At 45.8% G+C, this 13,281-nt stretch overlaps 1 pseudogene across 1 annotated transcript; it reads left to right on the forward strand.

Annotated features, from left to right (window-relative positions):
• The first annotated feature begins 9,690 nt into the window (after positions 1–9,690).
• On the forward strand, positions 9,691–11,341 carry LOC307100603 (keratin, type I cytoskeletal 18-like; annotated as a pseudogene). The gene is made up of 2 exons: positions 9,691–9,694; positions 10,217–11,341. The product of its transcript is annotated as a keratin, type I cytoskeletal 18-like (transcript).
• The last annotated feature ends 1,940 nt before the right edge of the window (positions 11,342–13,281 follow it).

Raw genomic sequence — 13,281 nt, forward strand, 5'->3', positions numbered from 1 at the left:
CCCCAGCAGCAAGCTAACCTACTTATTGGAGCATCTGCCCCCTGGTGGTCAGTGCATGTCATAGCGAGTGGTTGAGTGGCCTTAGTATATCATTAGCATATTAAGCTTTGATTGGTTGAACGGCTGACCAGATTACCGGACACTTAGCATATTAGGCTTTTATTATATAGGACTAGAAGCCCGGTGCATGAAATTTGTGCATGGGGGGCATCCCTCAGCCCAGCCTGCACCCTCTCGCAATCCGGGATCCTTCTCACAATCCTGGACCGCTGGCTCCTAACTGCTCATCTGCCTGCCTGCCTGATCACCCCTAACCACTCTACCTGTCTGCCTGATGTCCCTAACCACCTCTGCCTTGACCCATGCCACTGTGGCTTCATCCGGAAGGACATTTGGAATGACGTCGGAAGGTCATTTGACTGTCCAGCCTAATTAGCATATAATGCTTTTATTATCCTATCTAATAAAAATAATATGCAAATTGACCATCACTCCAACACAAGATGGCTGCCCCATGTGGTCAAAGATGACTGCCCCCATGTGGACACAAGATGGCCAGCAGGGGAGGGCAGTTGGGAAGGACCAGGTCTGCAAGGGAGGGCATTGTGGGCGTTCCGGCCAGCAGGGGAGGGCAGTTGGGAGCGACTAGGCCTGCAGGGGAGGGCAGTTAGGGGCAAACAGGCTGGCAGAGGAGCAGTTAGGCATCAATCAGGCTGGCAGGGGAGTTGTTAGGGGGTTATCAGGCTGGCAGGCAGAAGTGGTTAGGGGCAATCAGGAAGGCAGGCAGGCAAGCAGTTGGGAGCCAGCAGTCCTGGATTGTGAGAGGGATGTCTGACAACGGGCAGTCAGACATCCCTCGAGGGGTCCCAGATTGGAGAGGGTGCAGGCTGGGCTGAGGGACACCCCCCCCATGCACGAATTTCATGCACCGGGCCTCTAGTTATAGATATAATTACATATATCTATAACAAATACATATATATGCTTCCTCCCACGGACTCACCTCCCAATAGGAAGGTGCTTGTTAATGCTGCTGTGATACAAACAAAACAAGCGAGGCTCTGAAATCACAAGCCTGTACTCCTCATTAGTGGCAGAGAACCCCACCCCTACCCCCACCCCACCCCCTGGGGTCCGGGCACAGACAGAATGGCCATGTCCTAACTCTCCCCGACCAGGCTCTTTAGGAAAAGCCTGTCCAGGGCAGTGCCCCTTTCCCTCTCCCACACTTGCCTTTTGTTTTCGTCATGTCTACTTCAAGGTCCTCAGCCTTCTCTTCTTAAGTTGTTGGGGTTTCAGCACTTTCAGGTCCGCAGAGACCATTCTTCACAGAGCTGCAAGGCACAGAGCCGGAACTTAGTAGGACTAGCAAAGGGGCTGCAGGGCCCAGCCCAACTCCCACCCACCGGCCATGTCTGCCTAGAATCGGGGGTTGTTAGTCATGACTGCTCTGGGCCTAGGAGGAAAGGAGAGTGGCACGTATGTCGGATCAGAGAGAAGTTGTGAAGTCCAGAGAGCGTTCAATCTGTGAGTTTCCGGAAGTCTCCTAAACGTTGGAATAGAGGGGTCAAGTCTCTACGTGATCTTGTGAGTAAGAAAACATTTTGAAGTCTCCTGAGGAAAACCAACTCCCCTCCACCTCCCTACAACGGACCTCAGCAACAAAGGGGAATGAACTATTGATACGGCCATTTGAGTGAGTCTCCAAGGCATTAACTGAGTGGAAGAAGACAGATTCACACGCTTTATGGTTTCATTTATGTCACTTTCTAGAAAAGGCAAAACTATAGTGCCAGAGAACAGCCCGAGGTTGCCAGGGGCTGTGGCAGGAAGAGGGATTGACTACAAAGGGGAAACATGAGAGAATTGGGGGGGGGGGTGATGGAAATGTACTATATCTGACTGAATCGGTGGTTATACAACTCTATGGATTTGTCAAACCTCATAGAACTGTCTGGGACTCTACTATATGTGGAAAAGGTATGCTATATGTCTTAAAATGGACCAAATCTTCTGTAGCTAATTGATTGGGTTTTCAGGTATTACTAAAGATAAAATATAAAAAGAAAATAATTTATTAGCAAATAACTCCCCACTTTCTATATAGGCTTGAGCTTTGTTCATATACTAATTCTGTACTCGTTGTTAAAAAGTCTTCATCACGCCCTGGCCCAGTGGCTCAGTGGATTGGAGCGACATCCCGTGCACCAAAAAGGTTGCAGGGTTGACTCCTCGTCAAGGCACATACCTAGATTGCAGGTTCAATCCCCAGCTGGAGTGCACCCTGGAGACAACCAATCATTGTTTCTCTTCCCTCTCTCTCTTTGTCTCTCTCCCTTCCTCTCTCTAAAATAAAAAAATAAAATAAAAAATTTTTTTAAGATGCTGAGGGTCAGTATCTTTGGCTCAAAGCCAAAACATGTGACTGTGGTGAGACCAAATCCTAGTGAAATGTGCTGCTGAATGACAGTCAGACGCTGAATCCCAAAGGACGCCCAAGTGCCCCTCTCCCATACCTCTGGCACCTGCCACTCTTCACAAGGTGTGGGTCTGGCCATCACAGCAAGGCATTGGTTGCTGAGCCATCTGGACACTCAGGGTGTTTTCTTCTTCCACAAAAGTGACAAACAAGTCGCTCCCCCGGAAACCTTACATGTGCTGCGTCTTCCCAGCCCTCATCACCTTCTGGGTCCAGCCAGGATGTGGTGGTGACGAGAGGCAGGAAGGTGGGCAGTTTCCCTCCCTGCCAGCCCTTCCAGAACCTTCTGTCCCAGCCACCTTTTGTGACATCACTTCCTGTCCCTGCCTCCCCATACCATCCCCACCCCTGGAGAAAACTGCTTCCTGGGCAGGAGAATTGTGGTTTTTATTTAGCTTGACCATTCATTCATTCATTCATTCACTCATCATTCATTCATGCATGCATTGCTTCCTGCATGTGTTGATGAAGTCTATACGGAGCCACAGCCCCTATGTTGGGCATTGTCATGGATGCTGGGACACAAAAATGAGCAAAACCAGATTAAGAGTGTTTCATGAGACAACAGAGAAACCGAGAATTGTGCAAAGAGCCCCAAGGTAGGTCCAGAGAGTTTGATGAGGGAGCTGACCGAGGCAGGGAGGTCTGGAGAGGCTGCTTGAGCTGAGATGTGAGGGGTGGGCAATGTCAGCCCCGATCTCACCCCCTCCTACCACGCTACCCTGCCTTACGTGCCTTCAGTCGGCCTCCTCTGTCTGGTGAGAAAAATAAGCCCATACTTTACAACCTGCTTTGGTTAGATTTTCGTTTAGATGCAATCAAATGCTACCTTACAATTTTAAATGACATTGCTGGGCTGACTTTAGAAACGAACAGTTTATGATGGGCATAGGTTATTTAAGTGATTAACCCCAAATTTCTCAAGCTACAAGTCTTAAAACCCATTCATGCTGCTCACATATTGTTGGTAGTAGTGAGTTAGTTCAGCTCCACTGAAGAATAACTTGACTATTCATCAAAAGTTTAAAACATATGTCCTTTCTCCGCCTTCCCCTGGATGGTGTCAATTCAGTCTTCTATAGGGCTAACCCATTACTTTTTCATAGTTCAACTAATTTCTAATAATATTATGAAAGTAACCCATGTACATTGTTTTTAAAAATTCAAAAGAAACGACCCAATTAAAACTGGACAGAGGACCTGAATAGACATTTTTCCAAAGAAGACACCCAAATGGCCAACAGACACATGAAAATGTGCTCACCACTGCTGACCACCAAGGAAATGCAAATTAAAACCACAACGAGGTATCCCCTCACACCCCTCAGAACTGCTATCATCAACAAATCAGCAAACCGCCTGTGCTGGCGAGGGTGTGGAGAAGACAGAACCCTCCTGCACTGCTAATGGGAATGTACACTGAGGCAGCCACTGGAGCAACTGTGTGGAGGTTCCTCAGGAAATTAACAGTGCATCTACCTTATGACCCAGCAATTCCGCTTCCGGGTATTTACCCAGGGAAATCCAAAACACCAATTCAAAAAGATATGTGCACCCCTATGTTCAATGCAGTATTCCTTAGAGTAGCCACAGTATGGAAGCAGCCTAGGTGTTTATCAACAGATGAGTGGATAAAAAAGAAGTAGTACATATATACAATGGAATATTACTTGGCTATAAAAAAGAACAAAATCCTACCATTTGAGGCAGCATGGATGGACCTGGAAGGTATTATGCTAAGTGAAATAAGTCACACAGAGAAAAACAAATAGTATATGAGCTCACTTATTTGTGGAATCTAAAAACAAACAAATAATTTTTTTAAAAAAACACTAACTCATGGACACAGAGAACAGATTGGCCATTTCCAGAAGCAGGGGCTGGGAGGGGGGTGAGGAGTGGGCAAAATGAGTGAAGAGAGTCAAAAGGTACAAAGGTACTAATAAAATAATTAGTCCAGGGGCTATAATGTATATCATGGTGACTATAATTAATAATACTATGTAGAGCCCTAGCTGGTTTGGCTCAGTGGATAGAGCATCGGCCTGCGGACTGAGGGGTCCTGGGTTCGATTCTGGCCGAGGGCACATGCCTGGGTTGTGGGCTTGATCCCCAGTGTGGGGTGTGCAGGAGGCAGCTGATCAGTGATTCTCTCTCATCATTGATGTTTCTATCTCTCCCTTCCTCTCTGAAATCAATAAAAACATATTTTAAAAAATAATAATACTATGTAGAAAATAGATCTTAAACATTCTCATCACAAGCAATAGTGGGCCTTGAGTGGCAGGGGGCGGGGTTGGGAACGGAAGAGCCGAGACACCCAAGCAGCAGAACCTGGAAGAGAGAGAGGCAGCGGCGTCCGCAAGGACCACTAGCACCGTGGGCTGAGAGGGGGGCCTCCCTGCCCGCAGAGGAGCAGCCGCAATGCCAGCCTCTGGACGCTTCAGGGCTGCAGTCCCAGATGGTGAAGTCCCCATGTCCAGTTCAGGGCAAGAAGAGTCCGCAACACCTATATGTAGAAAAAGTAACATCTGACAAAGAACCACTTGAGAGTTGCAGCAGAATGTCCTGGTAGAAGAAAATTTAAGCAGAAGCCCCATAAGGTCCTGAGTGGGGAGGCCTATCCTATATAATAAAGATGGAATATGCAAATTGACCATCACTCCACGACAAAGATGGCGGCACCCACAGCCAATAAGGAGGGAATATGCAAATTGATGCAACAAAGATGTCAGCGGCCAGGCCAGGACGCTGCATTCTGCCCCTGCTGCTCCAGGCCTCTGGGCAGCGTGCGCAAGCAGGCGCGGAACGGCCAGGGCGGGGCGGGATGCCTGCTATGAGGGGGTGGGCAGGGGGTGGAGGGAGCTACAGGAGGGCGGCAGGGCCAGAGCATCTACATGCGGCCCTAACGTTATCCTTACACTGAGATGATGCCCGGTGGACCAGAACCTCTGACAAAGAGGAATTAGCTCTGATGAACACTCCCTGACCTTTTAAGTCCAAGAAGGGTCAAGCTGCTCTGAATTAAAACTAGTCAGATTGTTCTAACTGTGCCCAGGCACATACCTGGGTTGTGGGTTCGATCCCCAGTCGGGATGCATATAGGAGGCAACTGATCAATGTTTCTCTCTCCATTCCTCTCTTTCTTTTTTTTTTTTAATTTCTTTATTGATTAAGGTGTCACATATTTGTCCTCATCCCCCCATTCCCATCCCACACCCCTCCCCACGGATGTCCCAACCCCCTGTTGAACTTAACCATCGGTTAGGCTCATATGCATGCACACAAGTCCTTTGATTGATCTCTCCCCCCTACCCCCACCCTCCCCTACCCTCCCTCTGAGGCCCGACAGTCCGATTGATGCCTCCTTGTTTCTGGGTCTGTTCTTGTTCATCAGTCTATGTTGTTCATCATTTCCCCTAGATGAGTGAGATCATGTGTCACTAGAGATATAAGAACTGAATGTGAGACAAGCAATAATAGTTATGCTGACAGGCAAATGAATCAGTCTGTAGTGAGTTTCTTTCTGGACCAACAGTTCTTCCGAGACCCAATACATTCCTCTCTTTCTAAAATTAATAAAAAAAATATCCTCAGGTAAGGATAATAAAAATCTTACAAAGATAATAAGACCATTAATATAGTATCAAAAAATATGAACTATTTAGGGATGAATCTGACAAACATGTGAAAGACTTATACACTGAAAAATATAAAACAGTGCTGAGTAAAAGTAAAGACCAAAATAAACAGAGCCATGTACCTTGTTCACAGGCTTGAAGGCTCAATATTGTTAAGTGGTATTGAGAAAACTGGACCACTCTCTTACACGGTATACAAAAATAAACTCAAAATGCATTAGAGGTTTAATGTAAGCCCTGAAACCATAAAATTCCTAGAAGACAACCTGGGAAGTAGACTTTGACATCGGTCTGAGGAATATCTTTTTGGGTACATCCCCTCGAGCAAGGGAAACAAAAGCAAAAATAAACACATGGAACTTCATCAAACTAGAAAGCTTCTGCACAGCAAAGGAAGCCTTCAACAAAACAAAAGACAACCTACTGAACTGGAGAATACATTTGCAAATGATATATCTGCTAAGGGATTGATATCCTACATATATAAGAAACTCATACAACTGATTTTTTTTTAAAAATCCCGTAAAAAAATAGTCAAGAGGACATGAAAAGACATTTATCCAAAGAAGACATTCAGATGGCCAACAGACATGAAAAGATGCTCACCATCACTAATCGTCAGGGAAATGCAAATCAAAACCACAATGAGATACCACCTCACACCAGGCAGAATGGCTGCTATCAAAAAGTCAACAAGTAACATGTGCTGGCAAGGATGTGGGGGAAAGGGAACCCTTGTGCACGGTTGGTGGGGCTGCAAACTGCCGCAGTCCCTATGGGAAAAAAAGGAGGGAGACTCATCAAAATAAAAATAGATATACCATACAACCCAGCACCTCTGGGTATTCATCCAAAGAAAATAAAAACACTAGTTGGAAAAGATACATGCACCCTTATGATTATTACAGCTTTGTTTACCATAGCCAAGGCGTAGAAGTAACCTAGCTGTCCATTGGTAGATGAATGGATAAAGAAGATGTGATACACACACCTACCAACATACAATGAAATGTTACACAGCAATAAAAAAGATTGAAATCTTCCATTTGCAACAACATAGATGGATATAGAGGGTATTATGCTAAGTAAAAAAAGTCAGGCAGAGAAAAACAAATATCATGGTTTCACTTATATGTGAAATTAAAAAAACACACACAAAAAACAAAATAGATTCACAGAAACAGAGACCAAAGGGAAGGTTACCAGAAGGGAGGGGGTAGGGGAAGGGTGTAAAGAAGAAGGGGAATATCGTCAATAATATTGTGATAAGCCCTGACCAGTTTGGCTCAGTGGATAGAGCGTTGGCCTGCGGGATGAAGGGTCCCAGGTTCAATTCCGGTCAAGGGCACATACTTTGGTTGCGGGCACATCCCCAGTGTGTGTGTGTGTGGGGGGGGGGGGGTGTGCAGGAGGCAATTGATCAATGTTTCTCTCATTGATGTTTCTAGCTCTCTATCCCTCTCCCTTCCTCTCAGTAAAAAATCAATAAAATATATTTAAAAATAATAATATTGTGATAAGTTTACATGGTGACATGTGATTACTAGAATTAGTGGGGTGATTACTTTGTAAGGTATAAAAATGTTAAATTACTGTAGTGTATAACTGAAACTAATATAACCAATATATTCTATCTAATAATAGGGTAATATGAAAATTGGTCAGGATGCCATCACAGTAACAACCAATCAGCAGGCTGCGTGCACAGCAGGCAAGAGTGGGCAGGGACTTGCAGTGTCGGGGACAGGGCAGGGACTTGCAACTTTGGGGATGCAATGGTGGCTGCCACTAGCCCAGGGCTGGCCCCAGGCTCAGGCAAGCCGCTGATGGCCACTGCCACTGCGAGGGCCCAAGGCTCAGACAATGAGGGCCGGGCAAGGCTCAGGTTAGCCGCAGTGGCTGCGAAGGCCGAGGCTCAGGCAGCCTCGTGGCTGGCAGTGGCAGCAGCAGAGGTGTGATGGGGGTGTCGCTTTCCCCTAATCGCCGGGTCTCCTCCTGCAGAGGGAGGCCAGAAGCAGCAGCAGTGAGGGGGTAACGGAGGTGGTGCCTTTCCCTGATCAGCTAGTCACCTCCGGCAGAGGGAGGCCAGACTGCGGCTTAGGCCTGCTCCCCGTGAGCCATCAGTAGGACAACCCCTGAGGGCTCCCGGACTGTGAGAAGGGGCAGGCTGGGCTGAGGGACAACCTCCCCCCTTTCCCCCTGGTGCATGAATTTCGTGCACCGGGCCTCTAGTATGCTAATGATATGCTAAAGCTGCTCAACCACTCACTATGATGTGTACTGAACACCAGAGGGCAGACAGCCAACCAGTTGTTATGACGTGCACTGACCACCAGGGGGCAGACCTCTAACTGGTAGGCTAGCTTGCTATTGGAGTCTGGCCGATCAGGACTGAGCAAGACGGGCTGGACACACCCTGGAGCCCTCCCACGGTCTCTCCCCAGCTGGCCAACTTCCCACATCCCTCCCTGGCCCCGATCGTGCACTGGTGGGGTCCCTTGGCCTGGCCTGCGCCCTCTCACAATCTGGGCTGAGGCCCTCCGCTGCCCCCCCGCCATGAGTGCACAAATTTTGTGCACTGGGCCTCTAGTACTTAAATAAAAAAAAAATTAATTAAAAAAAGTTCTTATCACAATAAAAAAATTCTGTATTTATGTTTGGTGACAGATGATAACTAGACTTATTGTGGTGAACATTTTGCCATATATGCAAACATTAAATCATTATATTATATACCTGAAACTAATATATCAACTATACCTCAATAAAAATAAAAGAGCAAAACAACAAACAAAACAAATTCAGGTAAAGGGCCGGATCTGGCCCCTGGGGTGGTAGATTGGCAAGTCCTACTGTAGCCAGGGTGATTCTTATTTTATTTTCTATTTACAGAGAAAAACTGTAACTTTTCTCACAGCGCCCCCTGGTGGGAATTCCACAGGCCCGGAGAGACTATACCACAGAATCTGGTACAATATAGGCAGTAAAGATGGAGTGCCCTGACATTAGTTGACTGTTTTTTTAAGTTTTTACTTTTTTTATTAAGGTAATACATATACATCTTTGTTGTCGTTGTTTGAGTATCAAAACGATCATAAAGGTTTATAACACCTCTGCTTCCTCAAATCCCACTAATAGTCTACCTCTAGTAGCCAACCATCTTCAATACTTAAGTATTCCTTCTAGTATGAACCATGTTTTAGTTTTTATCTTTCGACTTCCTGTTGTGGCCTTGCTCTCTGACAATTTCCTATGCACTTTAATACTTTTTTCCCATTACATCTGCCATAGGCCCACCAATAGGTTGTTGGTTATATACTCCAACCTATAGGGCCAGGATTGGCAAACTACAGCCTGTAGGTCAAATCTGGCCCCCTGCCTGTCTTTATAAATAACGTTTTATTGGCAAAAAATAAAACAGATGTAATTAGATATGTTAAGACGATGCTGGAATAAGTTGGGCCCTACATTCAATGGTGTCCTTATAATAAGGAGAGACAATACACAGGGAGACAGAAGAGGGCTTCGGGGGGAGACAGCTCCAGGGAAAGGCCCCAAGTCCCCATCGTCATGGGTATCAATTTGCAGCTGGGGTGCCCCTTTGGTAGGGATCAAGTCAGCAGCGGAGTGACTACTCTAACAACACAAGCGCGTCCTGAAAACAAGAGCGTCATTATTTGAAATTCCTGGTAGAAAAATATTCAGCTGGATTCAAAATCCATGCACATCATTAGAAGAAGTTTTCAAGCTTAGATTTGTCAATGAACCAAGAGGGAACACAGGGGTCTTCCAATATAATCTCACCTGTCATCGTGAATGACTTGCAAAAGATGGTTTTAAATTCCCTATCACCTGCAAAGTATAATTTTGCCTGTTGTAATTTTTGAGTGATCTGCAAAAACTGTTTGTTTTTCATTTCTTGTCACCTGTTTGTGTGCACCCCAAATTTCTTGTCAATTGCGCCTACCAAGAATTCGAGGAAATTGGACTGCTACTTGAACCTGAGTCTTAGCTGCTTGCCTTCCTCCCAGAGCAACATGAGCTTCGCAGCCGGTCCAGCTTCTACGTAAAACTAGCAGACCTGGGCTCTGTGCAGTTGCCCAGCCACTGAACCCGCAGGCCAGCAGCACAGCCAGTTTTGGGGGCTTGGGCTCCTGGGCCTCTCTGCATCCCACTTTACCAGCGTGCAGGGCAGTGGGGGTCCGAGGACCTGGCTGCAGGGATGGCCAGGGGTCTGGGAGACATAGGGGGCATCCAGAGCAAGAAGGAGACTGTGCAATGCCTGAATGACTGCCTGGCCTCCTACCTGGAGAAGGTGAGAAGCCTGGAGGCTGATGATGGGGGACTGGAGAGCAAAATCCAGAACTCCTGAAGAAGAAGGGAGCTCGGGCCAGAGACTGGGGCATTATTTCAAGACCATCGAGGACCTGAGGGCTCAGATCTTTGCACGTTCTGTGGACAATGCCCGCATCGCTCTGCAGATTGACAATGCCCGTCTTGCTGCTGACGACTTCAGAGTCAAGTATGAGACAGAGCTGGCCATGAGCCAGTGTTTGGAGAGCGACATCAGTGGCCTCTGATGACACCAAAATCACTCAGCTGCATCTGGAGACAGAGACTGAGACCCTCAAAGAGGAGTTGCTCTTCATGAAGAAGAACCACGAGAAGCAAGTAAATGGTCTACGAAACCAGATTGCCAACTCTGGGTGGACCGTGGAGTTGGATGCTCCCAAATCTCGGGACCTCAGCAAGATCATGGCACACACCTGGGCCCAATATGATGAGCTGGCTCGGGAGAACCGAGAGGAACTAGACAAGCACTAGTCGCAGCAGATTGAGGACAGCACCACAGTGGTCACCTCGCAGACCGCTGACATAGGAGCTGCTGAGATGACCTTCACAAAGCTGAGATGCACGGTCCAGTCCTTGGAGATCCACCTGGACCCAATTGGACATCTGAAGGCAAGCTTGGAGAATAGCCCGAGGGAACGGGAGATGCACTATGAGATGCAGAGAGGCAGCACCAAGCCCAGGAGTACAAGGCCCTGCTGAACGTCAAGGTCAAGCTGGCGGCTGGATCGCCTCCTACCACAGCCTGCTGGGAGAAGGGGAGGACGTTGATCTTGGTGACACCCTGGACAACAGCAACGCCATGCAATCCATCCAAAAGAACCACCACCACCCTGGCGGGGTAGCTCAATTTGTTAGAGAATCAACCTAATATGTCAAGGTTGCCGGTCAAGGCACATACAAGAAGCAACCAATGAGTGCATAAATAAGTGGAACAACAAATTGGTGTTTCTCTCTCTCCCTCTCTCTTTCTAAAATAAATTAATACAAATAAAAAAATAAAAAAAAGGCCACCACTGATGGCAAAGTGGGGTCGGAGGTAAACAACACCAGAGTTCCAAGGCATTAAGGCAGCAGAAGTGGGGCACCCTCGGTGGGGGAGTGAGAGGGGGGGGGGCGGTAAAAGGCCAATAAAAAGTTGAGAGACCATAGGAGGGAAATTGAGGAAATTTGAAACAAACCAAATGTCCATCAATAGGAAAATGAATAGATAAATAGTGGTAAATTCATACAATAGAATACAACTCAACAATTTTTTAAAAAGAATAATTTGATCCACTTAACAATAGGGATAAATCTCACAGATGTAATATTGCACAGAAGAAGCCAGACACAAAGAGTACATTCTGTACAATTTCATCAATAGGAAGTTCAAGAATAAGCAAAATAAATACGGTGATAGAAGTTGGAATAAATGGGTGGGGAAGATAACTGGAAAAGGATATGAGGGAGCCCTTTGTGGGGATGGAAATGTTCTATATTTTGACCGAGGTGCTGGTGACAGAGGTCCACACACATGTAAAAAGTCACACATATGTAAAAATTTAAAAACTGTTCACTTTGATGTTATAGCGCAGTTAAAAAAATCATAAAAAGCTTATAAACATTTCGTAACATTAAAAAGAATTTCAAGAGACCATTAGCAAGTTTCTCAATCAGTAATTGTATACACTGATTATAAGCATAGAAGTTAATTTTAAAAGTTATATTCATCCCTGGCCAGTGTGGTTCAGTGGTTGAGGGTTGACCTATGAACCAGGAGGTCACGGTTCGATTCCTAGTTGGGACACATGCCTGGGTTTTGGGCTCGATCCCCCGTGGGGGGTGTGCAGGAGGCAGCCAATGGATGATTCTCTCATCATTGATGTTTCTCTCTTTCCCTCTCCCTTCCTTTCTGAAATCAATTAAAAAATACTTTAAAAAATTATATTCATGCAAGAAAGTTCAGGTTTTTTATTAAAAGGTTGAAAGAGGTTTCATGAGGAAATTTTATGCAAATACCTGCATATGACTTCATATGCGCACCTTGCAGCAAGAATGATTGAGAAGCACTCAGGGATAAGAAATAGAAGTATTTTTACAATTTAGAATTTTTCAAGACTCAGAATTGCACATTTTAATCTGTATCTTTACATTTATTAAAGTTTTTATTGCCTGTCCTCATAAAATAAACACACCCTGTACTGGCCGGGTGGCTCAGTTGGTTGGAGTGTTGTCCCAAACACCAAACGATTCGGACAGAGCACATACCTAGATTTCGGGTTCGATCCCAGGTTGGGGCCTGTATATAGGCAACCTATTGATGTTTCCCTCTCACATTGAAGTTTCTTTCTCCCTCTCTTTCTAAATAAATAGATAAATAAATAAATAAATAAAAATACATAATACATACATACATTCTGATATGAATGGAAAGACCAGCTTCTGTCCCCTCTATTTGACCACTTCATAAACCAAAAGCGAGGGATATAACCAGAATTCACCATAACTTTAACAACAACAGGAATTTCAGTCCACCCATGTTTAAAGCCCAGTGCACATGCTAAGGCCCCTAACATGGATCCCTTTGCCCCTGGTGGCCAGGGAAGGAACTTGTGCCTCTCCGCTCCACCTATTCAGGGTGGGCTCCTCTTGGGGAAAAAAGTGAATGTTCTGAAACAGTAGTGGTCTGGGAAAAAAGACGAGGCTGTCCACAAGGAAATTGAGAGGAACACCAAATCCACACATTTAACTTCTTCCATAAACCCATTCGCTTTATGAGACTATATATTCTTCTTATTTGCAATTTCCTCCAAGTAAAAATGAATGTGG

The sequence above is a fragment of the Cnephaeus nilssonii genome (assembly GCF_951640355.1).
Source record: "Cnephaeus nilssonii genome assembly, chromosome: 5".
NCBI lineage: Eukaryota > Metazoa > Chordata > Mammalia > Chiroptera > Vespertilionidae > Cnephaeus > Cnephaeus nilssonii.